Genomic DNA, 17,938 nt, shown 5'->3' with positions numbered 1-17,938 from the left:
AAGTATTAGATTGTAAATCACTGAGAAGAAGAAACTGATGGAAAATGGGAAAGGGATGGAGATATGGAGTGGAGATTCCTGACTAAACGACATAACTCAGCATGACCATTTTGGAAGAAAACTAACAACCCCTCAAGTAGAAAGACACCTCCTTGGAATTCCCAATCGGAGATAGAAGTATGGTGTGGACTCACTCAGGGCTAAGTATGACCACGTTTGCTGGCTGCAACTGAAGGAGCCCAGACTCTCTCACTCAGTAACCAGGGACATAAAAGACCTACACAAAGAAAACTACAAAACATTACAGCAAGAAACCAAATGAGACCTACATAAATGGAAAAACATACCATGCTCATGGATAGGTAGGCTCAACATTGTGAAAATGTCAATTTTACCCAAAGCAATCTACAAATACAATGCAATCCTGATCCAAATAGCAATAGCATTCTTTAACCAGATGGGAAAACCAATCATTAACTTTATATGGAAAAGAAAGTGGCCCCAGATAAAGCATTACTGAAGAAGAACAAAGTAGGAGGCCTCACACTTCAGAATCTACCATACAGCTATGGTAGTCAAAACAGCCTCGTACTGGTACAATGACAGACACACTGACCAATGGAACAGAATCTAGAACCCAGATGTAAATCCGTCCACCTATGGTCACCTGATCTCGACAAAGGCCCAAAGTCCATTAAATGGGGGAAAAGGCAGTCTTTTTAATAAACGATGCTGGCAAAACTGGATGTCTATATGTAAAAAAATAAAAGAAACAGGACCCATACCTCACACCATATACAAAAGCTAGTTCCAAATGGATCAGAGACCTAAATACAAAACCAAAAACTATAAAGATCATGGAAGAAACAATAGGGTCAGTACCAGGGGTCCTAATATACACAATGAATAGAATACAAACCATAGTTAACAATATGCAAACACCAGAAAATAAGCTAGATAAATGGAATCTTCTAAAAATTAAACATTTATGCTCATCAAAAGACTTCACCACAAGAGTAAAAAGAGAATCTACAGACTGGGAAAAAAATTTTGGCCGTGACATATCCAACAAAGTTCTAAGCACTAACATCTATAGGAAAATCCAATACTTCTAAAATAAAAAGGCAAATAATTCAGTTAAAAAATGGGCATACGATATGAACGGACGCTTCAGCAAAAAGACGTTCAGGCAGTTAAGGACACACGAGGAAATGCTCGCCATCACTAGCCATTAGAGAAATGTAAATCAAAAGTACAATGAGATACCATCTCACCCCAACATTACTGGCATGAATTAAAAAAAACAGAAAATAACAAATGTTGGAGAGGCGGGGAGCTTGGAACTCTCATGCACTGCTGGCGGGAATGCAAAATGGTACAACCATTTTGTAAACTGATATGGCACTTCCATAAAAAGCTAGAAATAGAAATACCATCAGATCCAGCAATCCTACTCCTAGGAAAATATCTTAGAGAAATAAGAGCCATTCTACAAATAGACATATGCACACCCATGTTCACTGCAACCTTATTCACAATAGCAAAAAGATGGAAACAACCTAAGTGCCCATCAACAGATGAATGGATAAACAAACTATGGTACTTACACACAATGAAGTACTACTCAACGATAAAGAACAATGATGAATTTGAGAAATGTCTCACGACATGGATGAATCTGGATGGCATTATGCTGAGTGAAGTAAGTCAATCGAAAAAGGACAAATACTGTATAAGACTACTATTATAAAAACTTATGAAGAGGCTTACACACAAAAAGAAACAATCTTTGATAGTTACTAGGGAGGGGAGGGGTGGGAAGGGAAAAACACTAACTAGGTAGTAGATAAGTGGTAACTTTGGTGAAAGGTAAAACAGTACACAATACTGAGGAAGTCAACACAACTTGACCAAGGCAAGGTCATGGAAGCTTCATAGACACATCCAGACTCCCTGAGGGTCTGAATTACTGGGCTGAGGGCTGAGGACCATGGTCTCAGGGAACATCTAGCTCAATTCTTATAGCATAGTTTATAAAGAAAATGTTCTACGTCCTTCTTTGGTGAGTAGCGTCTGGGGTCTTCAAAGCTTGTGAGCAGCCATCTAAGATATAAGATACTCCACTGGTCCCACCCAGTAGGGAGAAGAGGGAAAGAAGAAAACCAAAGATACAAGGGAAAGATTAGTCCAAAGGACTAATGGACCACAACTATCATGGCCTCCACCAGACTGAGTCCGATACAACTGGACGGTACCTGGCTACCACCACTGAGTGCTCTGACAGGTATCATAATAGAGGGTCCTGGACAGAGCTGGAGAAAAATGTAGAACAGAATCCTAACTCATAAAAAAAAGACCTGACTTACTGGTCTGGCAGAGACTGGAGAAATCCTGAGAGTATGGCCCCTGGACAGCCTTTTAACTCTGTACTGAACTCACTCCTGGGGGTTCACTCTTTAGCCAAATATTAGACATATCCCTAGAACCAACTCATAGCGATCTTATAGGACAGAGTAGAACTGCCCCATGGGATTTCCAAGGAGTGGCTGGTGGATTTGAACTGCTGACCTTTTGGTTAGCAGTCAAGCTCCTAACCACCGTGCCCCATATAGGGTCGCTACAAGTCTGTATTGACTGGATGGCAATGGGTTTGATTTTTGGTTTATAGGGCCAGCAGGAGCCCTGGTGGCACAGTGATTAAAAGATTGGCTGCTAACCAAAAGGTCTGCAGTTCCAATCTATCAGCTGCTCCTTGGAAACCCTATGGGGCAGTTCTTCTCTGTCCTATAGGGTTGCTATGAGTAGGAATTGATTCGACGGCAACACGTTTGTTTGTTTCTGGTTTATAGGGCCAACAATAACACACATGAGGAACGTGCTTCGTAATTCAATCATTTATCCGAGACTGATGGGCACACCAGCCCAAAAGCAAAGATGAGAAGGCAGAAAGGGACAGGAAAACTGGACAAATGAAAACAGTTAACCCGGGGTGGAAGAGAAGAGAGCGTTGATACATTGCAGTGCTGGCAACCAATGTCACAAAACAGTTTGTGCATTAACTGTTTAATGAGAATCTAATTTGCTCTGTAAACTTTCACCTAAAGCACAATTAAAAAACCAAAAAGAATTCTGGAAAAAAAAAAAAAAGAAATACCAGACTTGCTGGCCTGACAGAGTCTGGAGAAACCCTGAGAGTATGGCCCCTAGACACCCTCTCAGCTCAGTAATGAAGTCACTCCTGAGGTTCACCCTTCAGTCAAGGAGTGGACAGGCCTATAAAACAAAATGAGACTAAAGGGGCACATCAGCCCTGGGGCAAAGACTAGAAGGCAGGAACGGACAGGAAAGCTGGTAATAGGGAACCCAAGATTGAGAAGGGAGAGTATTCACTGTCGTGGCGTTGTTAGCCAATGTCGTAAAACAATATGTGTACTAACTGTGTAATGAGAAACCAGTTTGTTCTGTAAACCCTCATCTAAAGTACAATAAAAAAAGAAAAATATAGTATACGGTGGAATGTGCATAGGTTATATGCAAATACTATGCCATTTTATATAAGGGACTTGAGCATCTGCAGATTTTGATGTCCAAGGGGGTTCCTGGAACCAATCCTGCATAGACACCAAGGGATGACTGTGCCATTCTCATTTCTCTACCTAGGTCACATGGTTGTAACTGGTGTTTACAACTCCCTTCTTCACCACCAATTGATATTCCCTTTACCTTCAGCAAGCACCTCAGCCAGTCATTGTTCTTTGCCTAGTGGGGTGATGCAAACCATCATTCCTGAATGGTTTGAGCCGTTAATAGTCATGTTGGAATTGAGTTGCTGTATATTTTTACTGATTTTAATCACAGGGCATAGTAGTACTAAGAAATGCCCTAAGGAATGTCCTGTATTCCAGACATACTCTTTTTTAACCTCCATTATGCAACATCAATCTGATTTCCCCTTGGTAGGGTAATCACACCAGCCAGTATGGTAACTCCCTTCTTTGCCTGTTGATCCAGAGGTATGAGGGTCCCAAAGAGGCTGGGTGGAATTCTGCACTTTCTGTTCAATGGGATCTGTGTTGGGTCTCCAGGTGGGAGCATTCCTCCCTTTGAAACTAAGATGTCTAGACCCACAGGGCATATGGTCACGGGAAAGGAAGCAAAAAACTTTTAAGTGGGTCACTAGAGGTAATAGTGAGTGGTACCATCCCATCTCCACCCCTTGATTCCTGGAACCCCGACTTCTGGCTATGGGAGAAAGAGCAACATATACTTGATGCTGGTTTAGAGCACATACAGCCTTCTGGAGAAAATTTCCCAAACCCTGCAAGGTGTTGCCACCTAGCTGGCAGTGTAATTGTGTCTTTAGATGGCCGCTCTATGGTTCTATCAAGCCAGCTACTTCAGGATGATGGAGAACATGGTAAACCAGTGAATTTCATGAATGTGGGCACATTGCCATACTTCTTTTGCTGTGAAGAGGGTCCCTTGATCTGAGGTGATACTGTGTGGAATACCAAGAAGGTGGATAAGGTATTCTGTGAGTTCATGGATGGTAGTTATGGTAAAGGCATTGCGTGCAGGGAAAGCTATTCTGTATCCAAATGAAGTATCCATCTCATGAAGAATGAAACACTGATCTTTCCATGATGGAAGTGGTAAAATGTAATCAACCTGCCACCAGGTTGCTGACTGATCACCTCAAGGAATGGTGCCACATTGAGCATTCAGTGTTGGTCTCCGTTGCTGGCAGATTGGACATTCAGCAGTGACTGTAGCCAGGTCTGGCATGGTGAGTGGAATTCCGTGTTGCTGAGCCAATGCATAATATCCATCACTGCCACCACGGCCACTTTGTTCATGAGCCCATTGGACAATGATGGAAGTGGCTGGGAAAAGAGGGTGACTGGTTTCAACAGAATGCATCATCACATGCACTGGATTGTGAAAATCTTCTTCTGCTGAGGTCACCATTTGGTGGACATTCATTCGAGACGTAAATATCTTCACTTCCTTGGCCCACTCAGAGAGCTCTATCCACATACCTCCTCTCACCAGTTGTCCAATCATATTCCTTCTAAGTCTCTGACCATCCAGTAAAACCATGAATCAGTCATTTCTCCTCCCAGTCAAAGTGAACAAACAGGCACACTGCTTGAAGTTCTGCCCATTGGGAGGATTCCCCTTCACCACTGTCATTCAAGGAGGTTCCAGAAAGGGGCTGCAGTTCTGTCACTGTCCACTTCTGAGTGGTGCCTGCATATCATCCAGAACCACCTGTAAACCAGGCACAAATTTTCTTTTCCTCAGCCAACTGATCATAAGGAACTCCCCATGAGGCCATAGGTATAGGCTAGGAGAGTGCAGGTAATATGACAGGAGTGTAGATCATGGGCATTTAGGCCACCTTCTTTTGCAACTTATTTGTGCCCTCAGACCCTCTTTGAGCCCGATCTCATATGTACCATTTCCATTTAATGATAGAATGCTGCTGTGTAACTCCAACCTTATGACTCTCTGGGTCAGACAATACCCAGTTCAATGGTGAGCTCCTCAGGCTGCATGGTGAGTTGGTGACCCATGGTTAAGTGTTCAGCAACAAGCCAGAAGCTGCTTCTCAAAAGGAGAGTATTTCTCTGCAGAGGATGGCAGGACTTTACTCAAAAATCATAAGGGTCTGTGCAGTGATCCACCAAAGGGATCTGCCAAGGATTCCAAACAGCATCTCTATCTGCCACTGACACTTCAAGCACCATTGGATCAGCTGCATCACATGACCCAAGTGGGAGAGTGGCTTGCTCAGCAGCCTAAACCAGCTGCAGAGCTTTCTCTTATTCTGGAGAAGTTTTTAAGTCACTCGATAATAGGCTGGAGTAGCACACCCAAATGAAGAATATGTTGCCTTCAAAATCCCAAGAGAACCACCAGGTGTTGTGCCTCCTTTTTAGTTGTAGGAGGGGCAGATGTAACAACTTATGCTTCACTTTAGAAGGAACATCTCAATATGCCCCACACCAATGGACTCCTAGAAATTTCACCCACGTGGTAGATGCCTGAATTTTTGTCAGAGTAATTTCCCTCCCTCTAGCACACAAATGTGTTACCAATAAGTCATTGACACTACTTCCTTATTAGGTTCAAGCGGCATAATGCCATCAATGTAATGGATTGATATGACATCTTGTGGAAGGGAAAAGGCAATCTATGTCCCTGAGGACTAAATTAAGACATATGGCTGGAGAGTTGATACACCCCTAAAATAGGCGCCTGAAGGTGTATTTCTGGCCTTGCCAGCCAAAGGTAAACTGTTTCAGGTGTTTTTTCAAAACCAGAATCAAGAAAACAGCATTGGTCAGAGCAGTGGCTGCATACCAGTTACCAGGAGATGTATTAATTTGCTCAAGCAATGCAACCACTCTGAAACAGCAGCTGCAATTGCGGTCACCACCGGGTTAAGTTTATGGTAATTCACTGTCATTCTCCAAGATCCATCTGTTTTTTGCACAGGCCAAATAGGCAACTTGTCTGGGGCTGTGGTGACAATCACCACCCCTGCATCGTTCAAGTCCTTGATGGTAGCAGTAATCTCTGAAATCTCTCCAAGAATGCAATATTGCTTTTGATTTACTGTTTTCCTAGGGAGGGGCAATTCTAATGGCTTCCACTTGGCTTTTCCTACCACAGAAGCCCTTACTCCACTTCTCAGGGATCCAATCGGGGAATTCTGTCAGTTGCATATTCCAAATATGCATTCTAGAACAGGGGAAATCACTACAGGATGGGTTCAGGGACCCGATGCACTCATTGTGAGATAAGCCTGTGCTAAGACTACAACAATAACCTGACCTTCATATACCCCCACTCTGACTGGTGGGCCACAATGACATTTTGGATCTCCTGGAAATAGTTTAATTTCAGTCAGAGCCAGTATCCAGCAATCCCAGAAATGTCTGATATTTCCTTTTCCCCAGTGAACAGTCACTCTCGTAAAAGGCCGTAGATCCCTTTGGGGAATGCTGGGAGAAAGATAAAAGTATAAATTTTTGGCAGTGTAGTGGGGTCCTTCCTCAAGGAGACCCAGCCTCCCCTTAATTCAAGGGGCTGTGGGCCTGTAAACTGGCTCAAGTCTGGGAATAGATTGAGGGGCAGTGTCTGTCTCTTGTGGTGATTTGAATTAGACTGCTGTTCACTTGACCAAGAATTCTTCTGCTTCTTCAAATAAATATTTAGCAAATTTCCCATCTATTTCACTCCTAGGACACTATGACTAAGTAGCCAACACCACGAGTCCATTTGAGTCACACTATTTGCATTACTGCTTTGACTCCACTGTCCATTACAACAATCATGCTCACCTGGTCTTTGTCAACTGAGTGTTGCCACTTGGCTCCTACTACCATGAGGTCCAATCAGCCTCATTGTAGCTAGCTGTCTTAATTCAGTTAGGGCAGTTTCCACTGTCAAATCTGACTTACGTAAAAGAGCAACCACAGCAGGCTTCAAGGATGCCAGGGCTCCCTATACGAATTTCTTCTTCACCGTTGCTATAAAAGGTGTGTCCTCTGGGCACTCTATGTGTGGGTCTGTGGGTCTAACCTGATCAATCCATCCTCACATGCCAATTTTTGTTAAGTTTTGGGTACCTTCTTCTACAGTATACCAAGGCAGGTCTGGTACTTCAACTTCATTTAGTGTAGTCCATCAAATAATTTATGCTTCAGCGATCCAACAAACTAAAACCTTAGATCTTTTCCTAACCTCTTGAGCTGAAATACTGAATGAAGAATCTGTGCTTAGTGGGGACATATCAATAAACTCAGAATGAACCAACTTTACGTTCCTTGCAATATTTTCCCACACCCTTAATAGCCATTCCTCACATATTCCCCATGTTTCTGTTTGTGCGTATTAAAAAAGTCAGAGTTCTTTTGGAATGTAGCATACCTCCTTCTGGGTCACATTTTGTACTTCACCTTTTGGGGCTCTCTGGGACTTAAGTCTAGTTACAGATCTAGAAGCAAAAATGTGTAGTGGGGGTGAGTCCTGGGAATATTCAGGAATGCCTGGTGTGGCATCTACCTCAGGTGATGCCCCAGGCATCACCACAGGTGACAGCTCAGGCGATGTCTCAGAAAAAGACTCTTCAGGCACAGGTGGGTTAATCTCATCATTTGGGGATGAAAGGTATAATGGTTTTACTGAAAGTGGCTAAGCAGATAAAGATGGAGTGATCTCTTTAGATAGGAGTAAGAGGGCTAGCTCTGCTGGTGGGAGTGATTCAAAGGAATTGAAGGGCTCATTGTCCCCAGTTTCCTAATTATCTTCCCATGTGTCCCCATCCCATGTTTCAGGATCCCTGTTCTTCCCAATCAATGTCCTCATTTTAACTTCAGACACCACTCAAGTTTGGGAAATCAACTGGCTTTGTAATTCATCCACTCTTACAATAAGACTACGGATTGGGTTTTTGGCAATGTCAGCTCTGTTACTACAGGAAATGAGGCTTTCTTTCAAGCCATAAGTGGCAACTTTGAGGTCAAGAGACACCTGAGCTGTGACTCTGAAGCCCTGTGCTCTTTCTTTTACCACTTTGTCTAGTGAAGTTAGGACCAACCAGCCAGCTTCCCTATACTTCTCATTCTGACATAATTGTAGGAAAGTGTGAAACATGCAATAACTCAGAGCCCCGTTTCTCACCAATACTCGATCTATTGGTGGTGATATTTTGCATATTAATATTTCCACCTTATGCCGTGGATGAGCAGCACCCTCCTTACTACTGAAAGCAGAGTCATGAGCGCTTTCAAGACTAGTCAGACTTGAGATCCAATTTAAAAAACTCATCCTTATGATTCTGTTTCTATGGAACTACTCTCAGTACCAGATGTCTTAGGTTGGGTTCTCTAGAGAAAGTTCTCTCTCTCTGGCTCAAGTACCAATAACTGGAGGTCAGATGATGGTGAGCCAGATGTAGGATCCAGAGCAAGAAAGCAAGCTTTGCCAGAGCATCCATACATATATTGGATGTAGGCCACACCCCCAAGGGAGCTCCACTTACAACTAAATGGCTCATCACATCAGATCACACCAAGGAGGATGACTACATCATTATATAACTGCCAAATTACATCATCACACAACTGTTAAACTACATTATTACACAACTGCCAAACCACTGAATATCATGGCTCAGCCAAGTTTGACACAGAACCTTAACCATCACACAGTATAAGCCCATTTATTACCTTAATATTTCTCTCAACCCACAACTAAAACAACCTATAAATAATTTTATCTACTTTAAAAATGTTAAATTCTGCTTACGTAAATATTTACCTACTCCACTTTTGCTTCCTAGGAAAGGTAAATCTCATGACAGTCAAATAGATGTTCACATTCTAAACTTGCCTCATTCTAGTTTCACTGTGATCAACCTGGATGACAATCCTTATGAAATATTTTTTGGTTATAAAATTTAACAAACAATATAACTATGTCAAGGGAACATTTCTATTAATATGGTATAAAATCCAAATATTATGGTATAAAACAGTCTTTTACTAATAGGTATTTCTGCTCAGATAAATTTGGTGAGAATATGCCATTTAGCAAAGGCCTAAGAGAATTAATTTCTAGCTGTATACACAGGTCATTCCTTGAGGAGATCTATCTCTCTTTCATTCAAAGAACTCTGTACCTGTGAATTTGTTGAGGGTTTGTGACTGTCTATTGCTGTGATTCAAGTCAGACTATGTTCACCAGATGTAGAGTGTTTCTGCTTATATGAATCAAGTAAGTATTTAATAGGCTGCCCATCTATTTCATTTCTAGGGACACCAATCAATGAGTTAATGCCAAAGAGCTTTAAGGGTCAGGTCATTCTGATTATTGCTTCAGCTCTGCTACTCATTGTAGTAACTGTGGTCACCTTGTCTTTAAGGTTTAATCGTTGTCACTTGACCCTTGCAATCCCATCTTCCCATCATCCCCATGCATTTCAAAGATCCCAGTTAAACGGCAGCAGTTCCCACTGTTCTTTATAGAACAGCCACCACAGAGTTCTTTAAAGATGTGGAAACAGTTTTCTTGAACGTATTTCTCACAGCCTTGGGGAAGGTAGTGTCTTCTTCACCTTTCCAGTGGATAAAAATAGGGATGAATAAGTGTGTCTGTGGAGTGTACAATTAATTTTACTCAAAGCATTTGGTCTTTTGTCCTGGTTCCTGGAAGGTAATCTGTAAACTCTTGAGATTTCCCCAGTGATTGGAGTTTTTGTAATTCATGGAGGGCCTTCAGGTCACACCTGAGAGTTTATGCTGAAGGGGCAAGAGGGACCTCTTTGAAAGGACAAAGAGGGGAGGTCCCCAAGAGGCAGGTCTAGAGGGATATACCAAAGGAAAGGAGTAACAAAAGAATCTTGAGATATTCGAAAGTACCCAGAAGAAACACCTTTTACCACACTGTAAGAAACAAATTTGTGAAGGGAACCCCAACGTCCTTGAAGACTGCCATGATTGCTATTTTATGTAAGTCAGACTTGAGACTGGGAACAGAATTAAGACACTTAAATACAAATGGGCTGATTGGACCCTATGGTAGTAGGAGCCAATCAGCAGCACCCAATCAACAAAGATAAGGTGGGGATGGTTACTGTAATGGACAGTGGAGTCAAAGCAGTAATCAGAATAGTCTGACTCATGTAGACTTATGGCACTGGCTACTTAGTCATGGTGTCTCTAGGAGTGAAATACATAGGAAATCTAAATACTTACTTGATCTGTATAAGTGGATGAATTCTGGGTCACATGACCAGCAGTCTAAGTAAATTACCAGAATAGACTCATGGCCCCTCAATCAATTTCCAGACTTGAGTGAGTTTAAAGACCCATAACATCTTGAATGAAGGGGAGGCTGGATCACCTTGAGGAAGGACTCCAGTACACTGCCAAAAACTTATACCGTTAATCTTTCTCCCAGCCTTCCCCAAAGAGATCTATGGCCTTTTACAAGTGACCATTCATTGGGGAAAAGGAAATAATGAGACTTTTCAAGGATTACTGAATACTGGTTCTAAACTCACACTAATTCCAGGAGACCCAAAATATCACTGTGGCCCAACAGTCAGAGTGGGGACATATGAAGGTCAGGTTATTAATGGAGCCTTAGCTCATGTTCATCTCACGGTGTGTCCAGTGGGTCTCCAAACCCATCCTGTAGTGATTTCCCCAGTTCAGGAATGCATAATTGGAATAGATATATTCAGCAACTGGCAGAACCCCAACCCACATTGGATCTCCAACAAATGGAGCAAGGGCTATTATGGTAGGAAAAGCCAAGTGGAAGCCATTAAAATTGTCCCCACGTAGGAAAATAGTAAACCAAAAGCAATACTTCATTCCTGCAGGGATTGCAGAGATTACTACCACCATCACAGATCTGAAGGATGCAGCAGTGGTGATTCCCACCACGTTCCCATTCAATTCACTTATTTGGCTTGTACAAAAAACAGCTGGATCTTGGAGAATGACAGACGATTATAGAAAATGTAGCCAGGTGGTGACTCCAATTGTAGCTGCTGTTCTAGATGTGGTTTCATTGCTGAAAGGAATTAATACATCTCCTGGTACCTGGTATGCAACTATTGATCTGATTAATGCCTTTTTCTTCATACCTGTTTCGAAGAACCATCAGAAGCAGTTTGCCTTTGGCTGGCAATGCCAGCAATACACCTTCAGTTGCCTACCTCAGCACTACATCTAGACATATGTCATAATTTTGTCTGCAGGGACTTCGATCACCTTTCCCTTCCACAAGATGTCGTGTAGGTCTATTACATTGATGACATTATGCTGAATGGACCTAGTAAAGAAGAAGTGTCAATGACTCCGGACTTATTGGCAAAACTGTTGCATGCTATAGGGTGGGAAATAAAATCCACAAAAATTCAGGCATCTTCCACCTCAGTAAGATTTCTAGGGGTCCAGTCCATGTTGAGATAGATCTTATAAAGTGAAGGATAAGTTATTGTATCTGGCTAGTCCCACAACTGAAAAGGAGTCATAATGCCTAGCAGACCTCTTCAGATTTTGGAGGCAACATATCGCTCATTTGGGTGTGCTACTCGAGCCTATTTATCAAGTGACTTGAAAAGCTGCTAGGTTTGAGTAGGGCACAGACCAAGAGAAGGCTCTGCAGCAGGTTCAGGCTGCTGTGAAAGCAGCTCTGCCACTTGAGCCATATGATGCAGCTGACGCTATGGTGCTTGAAGTGTCAGGGGCAGATAGAGATGCTTTTTGAAGTCTTTGGCAGGCCCCTATTGGTGAATCACAGTGCATACCCTTGGGATTTTGGAGCAAAGCCCTGTTATCCTCTGTGCATAACTACTCACATGTTTGGAAAGCAGCTTTTGGCTTGTTACTGGGCCTAAATAGAGACTGAGCACTTAACCATGGGACACAAAGTCGCCATGCAGCCTGAGCTGCCCATCATGAACTCGGTGTTGTCTAACCCACAGAGTCATAAATTTGGATGTGCACGGCAGCACTCCACCATTAAATGGGAGTGTGGTATATAGGAGATTGGACCAGAGTAGGACAGGAAGGCACAAGTAAGTTGTGTGAAGAAGTGGCCCAAATGCCCATGGTCTCCACTCCTGCCACATTACCTACCATCTCCCGTTTGCACCTATGGCCTCATGGGAACCGCCTTATGATCAGTTGGCTGAGAAAGAGAAAACTCGTGCCTGGTTAAAGATAGTTCTGCATGATATGCAAGCACCACTGGAAAGTGGATAGCGGCAACACTACAGCCCCTTTCTGGGACCTCCCTGAAGGACAGTGGTGAAAGGAAATCCTCCCAATGGGCAGAACTTCAAGCAGTGCACCTGCTTGTTCACTTTGATTGGAAGGGGAAATGGCCAGTTGTGGGACTGTATACTGATTCATGGGCTGTGGCGAATGGTTTGGCTGGATGGTCAGGGACTTGGAAGGAACATCACTGGAAAATTGGAGACAAGGAGGTATGGGGAGGAGGTATGTGGATACATCTCTCTGAATGGGGCAGAGAAGTGAAGATATTTGTATCTCATGTAAATGTTCACCAAAGGGTGACATGAGCAGAAGAAGATTTTAATACTCAAGTGGATAGGAGTATGCATTATGTAGAAACCTGTCATCATCTTTCCCCAGCTACTTTCATCATTGCTCAGTGGGCTCACGTACAAAGTATCCATGGTTGCAGGGACTGAGGTTATTCTCAGGAGGGTTGGGTGGCTACATAATAGGAATTGGAGATAGCCCTTAGGAGGCTGGCACCACTTCCAGTGGCTTTCTGGACATGCCATGGGTGTGGGGTCTGTTAGGAAGCTGAGGAAGGTAAGCATGTGAAATGGGGCAAGTGTGTGACAGACTACCAGCAAGGACTTTGCCACATGCCATCTCATGGACGCCAAAAATGAACACCCACTGGGAGAAATCAAAGTTGGAAAATATTTGTGGAAGCTTTCATACAAACATTCATTGGATCCAGAAAGCAACCACCACCACAGTGAAGCCTTGCCATTAGGAAACCCTCAAAGGCTGTACTTTGAGAAGCATTGGATGGGTTCGAAGGACAATTTCTGCAGGGAGTTCACTAATGCTGTAGGGCCCATGAGCCTATGTGATGGTCCTGTGAATCTCCTGGTGGAAAAAAAGGCCTTCATGAGAGCACAGGAGCAGTGAAGAGGGCGCCATCCTCGATGGCTTCTCTTCCAAGATGCTCCTAGGGAAGAATGAGCTATGGAAGCAGCATTCCATAGCAGCTCAGTGCAGAGTCAAGGCTTCTGATGGAATTTCCCCCAGGCTTCCCTTATCAGTAACAGCTAGCCCCACAGGCTATCCCACCCATTCCCGAATTGCAGTGGAGAGACTCTGCCATCACCATCAAGGTCTGCTTACTGAGCAAGCCCGACACTCTCCCAAGGCTCTCAATGGGTTGTGCCTAGAGTGGCGGCAAGGGGAGGAGTTCATGCAGGAATCTCTGTTGCTTCTTCGTGTTGTTGGAAAATGTTCATCCAACTCCCTCCCCAACCATGGAGATGAAGCTCAGTCTTGTCCACCAACTCTGAGTCTATAAGTGCAGAGGTCATCTGGGGAAGAAGAAGAAGACCAAAAGAAGGAAGATGGAGGGTGCTGGGTGAGATTTCAGAAGTAACTGGATCGCTGGAGCAGGGAGAGGGAGCCTTCCTGAAAGAGATGCCTTCTTCACTCCAGTTCCCACTGAGACTCTAGAGAGGTCTTGTTGCTCACTGGGAAGCAGGAAGGCAAAGTCTTCCATGCTTTCCAACGAGGCACGCATTATGCCCTTTCTTCTGCTGGTAACAGCCACCCAGCCTAGAGGAGTTACTGCTGCCCCCACACAGGGCTGTCCTCCAGCAAAGAGCTGTGTTCTCTGTGGTTGGAGCCTAGCACAGACCTGGAGGAGAGAGAATCTTTCCACCGGACAATAAGGCAAGAACCAGGGCTCATTTAGACACTTTACTCACTATATGAGAAAACCTTAAGATGAGGGGACACATCCATTTCCCCAGTAGGACTAAAATCAATGTTGGGACAGCCGCACCTGGACATTTTCATCCACTGGCTCGATTCCCATCTACACCAGAAGGCTACATACTGGAATCTCATCTCTCACTACCACCCCTTACTGGTCCCTCTGGACTCCACAGCCAAGAGTGCTTCTCCCACAAGAGTGCTCTTCCCAGCCTGCTTCCCCAACTCCAACAGCACCCTGATGCCAGGCCCAATGCACAGCCAGAGTCAGTTTATTAGCTGCAGGTGGGAACAGAGGGTCCTTAGCAAATGTGAGACTGGTGGATGAAGTTGCAGATTCTGGAGTGTCTCAGGGAGAGTAAAGAGCCTCTGAGCAGGCAGCGGAAGCACAGATGGGACTTCTGCCAAAGAAGTAAAAAATGAGAGTTGGAAGAGAGAGACATGGGGAAGAATAGAGAATTTGAGTCAGGGGTAAGAAAAAGTGATGAGAGAGCAGCTTTACTGGGCGTGGCAGCCAAGGTTAGCAAAGTCTGTCCTAAATGGAAGATCAGGGGAAAGCCCTAACGCAATTCCCACTACCACAAATTATGCAGTCGAGTTTCTCGTGTGTGGGGAAACCACAGCAGTGAGCACAACCTGAGTGCAAGGCATGAGCCTCACCCTCAGAAAACCACCTTTGTGATCATGGTATCTCCCCTGCTAGTTAAGTATGACTGCATTTTTTTATGGGCACAGCACAGCCTCCTACATTTGCACCGTACACTTAAGGTTACCTCCCTCCTCTCGATCTAAGGCAGGAACAGAGGGGCCCGCAAATCTGAAAACAAAGTACAGGAAATGGGACAGGGCACAGAAACAAAGCCATTCCCCAGAACAATGAGGCAGGGTATCAGAAAATAGCCCGCCAACTTCTTTAAAGTTGTCTTTCAGAAGCAGCTGGATAAAACCAGCCCCAGAGACATGCGCAGAACATTCACCTGTGACCACTGTCTGAACTTCCACCAGGGGCAGTGAGGAGCTGCAGCAACAGCTTAGGAATTGCTGTGCAGGCACGATACCCCATAATAAGTCCTGTTACAAATCCCAGAAACCTCTGGGACAGGAGCCATCTTAGAAAACTGCTGCGCGTGCACCATAGTTAACATATCCCTGCCTATGCCTATGAATAAATATGAATCTTTTCCTGCCCAAGAACTTTTAAAAACCCAGGCAAGTCTTTTGTTCTGTGACACAGGGGTATGCGTTGCTTAGGCCCTCCTCATCTCCACTTGCAAGCCTCTTCAGTAAAGCTTTGCTCATGTGGAAAATTCTGTGTGCCTTACTTGCTCATTCTTGACCAGTGAGAGGCAAGAACTTTATTCAATTCCCACAACAGATCAACCCACTGCCACTTTTGCAAACCGTTCTCCAGGAAGACATTCAAGCCCTAGCCCCAGCTGGAACCCACAGCCTGGCCAACCATACCACCTTGAAGCACAGACCCTGACAAGCTACCGCTGCATTGTCTCATCTACATACTTACCAGGATGCCTCCACAGGCTTAAGCAACTCCACCTCCTTGGCCATTGCTTCCCTCTTGGACACAAGACAGATATGAACACTTCTTGGGAGTATTGAATGCAAAACAGAAAACATGTGACATGCCTGGAAGAGTCCATGGGGATTAAAGATCAAAAGAGTGGTAGAGTTGTGGGGCTTTACTGTAGTACCATTATTCTGATATTCTGGTGTTTCTTTTTACACTTACTTTCTGCTTATGGCACTGATATCTGCTTTCATTGGTGGTAGCCAGAAGAATCGAAAATTCAGATGACTTGAGAAAAAGAAAGTGAATGTATTTAAAGAGAACATTTAAAATACATATTTAGCAGTCAACTGTGGAGTGCATGGACCAGACAAAAGAATAGGGGCAGGGCAAGCTCCTGGCTGCTGTGGGAATCACTGGATCTTCATGCATTCTGCAGAAAATCTTGAGTCTGGGTCTCAGTCTGGGAGAGGGCCCTCTCAGGAGGTCCCACCTGCCCCTCGAAGACCAAATGACCTTGTTTCCTTCTCCTGGGAGGCCCATTCAGGGATCTCCCTGGATCAGACCATCAACTAGAATGGGGGCCAGAGCTATGTCATCTTTGCAGGACCCTGGTAGAGTCTCCCTGAAGAAACTCAAAAGGTTTTGTGGCCTCGTTCTCTCCTCCCCCTACCTTCTCCAGCTTCCCCTCTTCCTTCTCCTCTTCTTTTCTTTATTGACTTCTGAGGGTCATTCGGTTCCTGACATATAGCCTCCTGGGTTGTTAGGGGATGAAGAACATGTAAAGAAGAGAAGCTCATGTGCCAAATAGGAGTGAAATCTGAATGTTGGGTGGAAGGCAAGGGCTCTGAAGCCAGGCCCTCTGGCAAGTCACTAATCCTCTCTGGGTCTTAAAGTATTCATCTGTGCTAATAATAATAAAACAAATAATGATAATAATAATAAAAGCATAAACCAGTTTCCATGGAGCCTGTTTCAACTCATGGTGACCCCATGTGAATCAAAACGCTCCATAGCATTTTCAATGGCTGAGTTTTCAAAAAGTAGACTGCCAGGCCTTTCTTTCACAGCACCACCCAGGGACACCAGTGATGATGACAGGAATAGAAATAAATCCTTCAGGGTTGCTATGAAGGTCAAAGCTGTTAAGGCACAGAAAGCACTTAGAACTTTTCCTGGGAGAGCACCATAGTTATTTTTGTCATTGGTAAATTTCTACCTCCAAATGCCACAACTCACTCTTCCCACAAACAGTCCCTGAAATGGATGCAGCAGTGTTCAATGGCTCCTATGAGCTCTTCACCTCAACTGGTGTCAGCTGCAAGGACAGGAAGCTGAATAGTGTATTGGTGTATTGCATACTTCATTTGCCATGAAGTGGGTTCCTTCATCAGACACAACGCTGTGTGGAATACCGTCACTGCTGATAACACATTTTGTGAATCCACAGCTGGCAGTTGTGGCAGAAGCTTTGGACTCAGGGAAGACAAATTTATAACCAGTGTAACTGTCTATTTCAGTAAGAAAGAAACACTGCCCCTTTCAGTAAGAAAGAAACACTGCCCCTTCCATCATGGAAGTGGTATAATCAACCCTTCACCAGGTTACTGACTGATCACTCTGGGAAATATTGCCGTATCTGGGACTCAACGTTGGTCTCTGCTGCTGGAAGATTGAGCGCTCAGTAGTGACTGTAGCCAGGTTGGCCTTGGTCGGTGGAAGTCCGTGTTGCTGAGCCCATGCATAATTTTCATCCCTGCCATCCTGTACACTGTGTTTATGAGCCCTCTGGGCAATGACAGGATTGACTGGAGAAAAATGCTGACTGGTATCCACAGAACAAGTCATCCTATCCACTTGATTACTAAAATCCTCTTCTGCTGAGGTC

General features: G+C 44.1%; 1 non-coding gene across 1 annotated transcript; it reads right to left on the bottom strand.

Annotated features, from left to right (window-relative positions):
- Positions 1 to 15,073: 15,073 nt before the first annotated feature.
- Positions 15,074 to 15,236, bottom strand: LOC126074200 (U1 spliceosomal RNA). Its single transcript, XR_007517000.1, has one exon. It is a non-coding gene; the product is annotated as a U1 spliceosomal RNA (small nuclear RNA).
- Positions 15,237 to 17,938: the final 2,702 nt, after the last annotated feature.

This window comes from Elephas maximus, chromosome 3 (genome assembly GCF_024166365.1).
Source record: "Elephas maximus indicus isolate mEleMax1 chromosome 3, mEleMax1 primary haplotype, whole genome shotgun sequence".
In the NCBI taxonomy this organism is placed as follows: domain Eukaryota; kingdom Metazoa; phylum Chordata; class Mammalia; order Proboscidea; family Elephantidae; genus Elephas; species Elephas maximus.
This window is presented reverse-complemented; position numbering and strand designations above follow the sequence as displayed.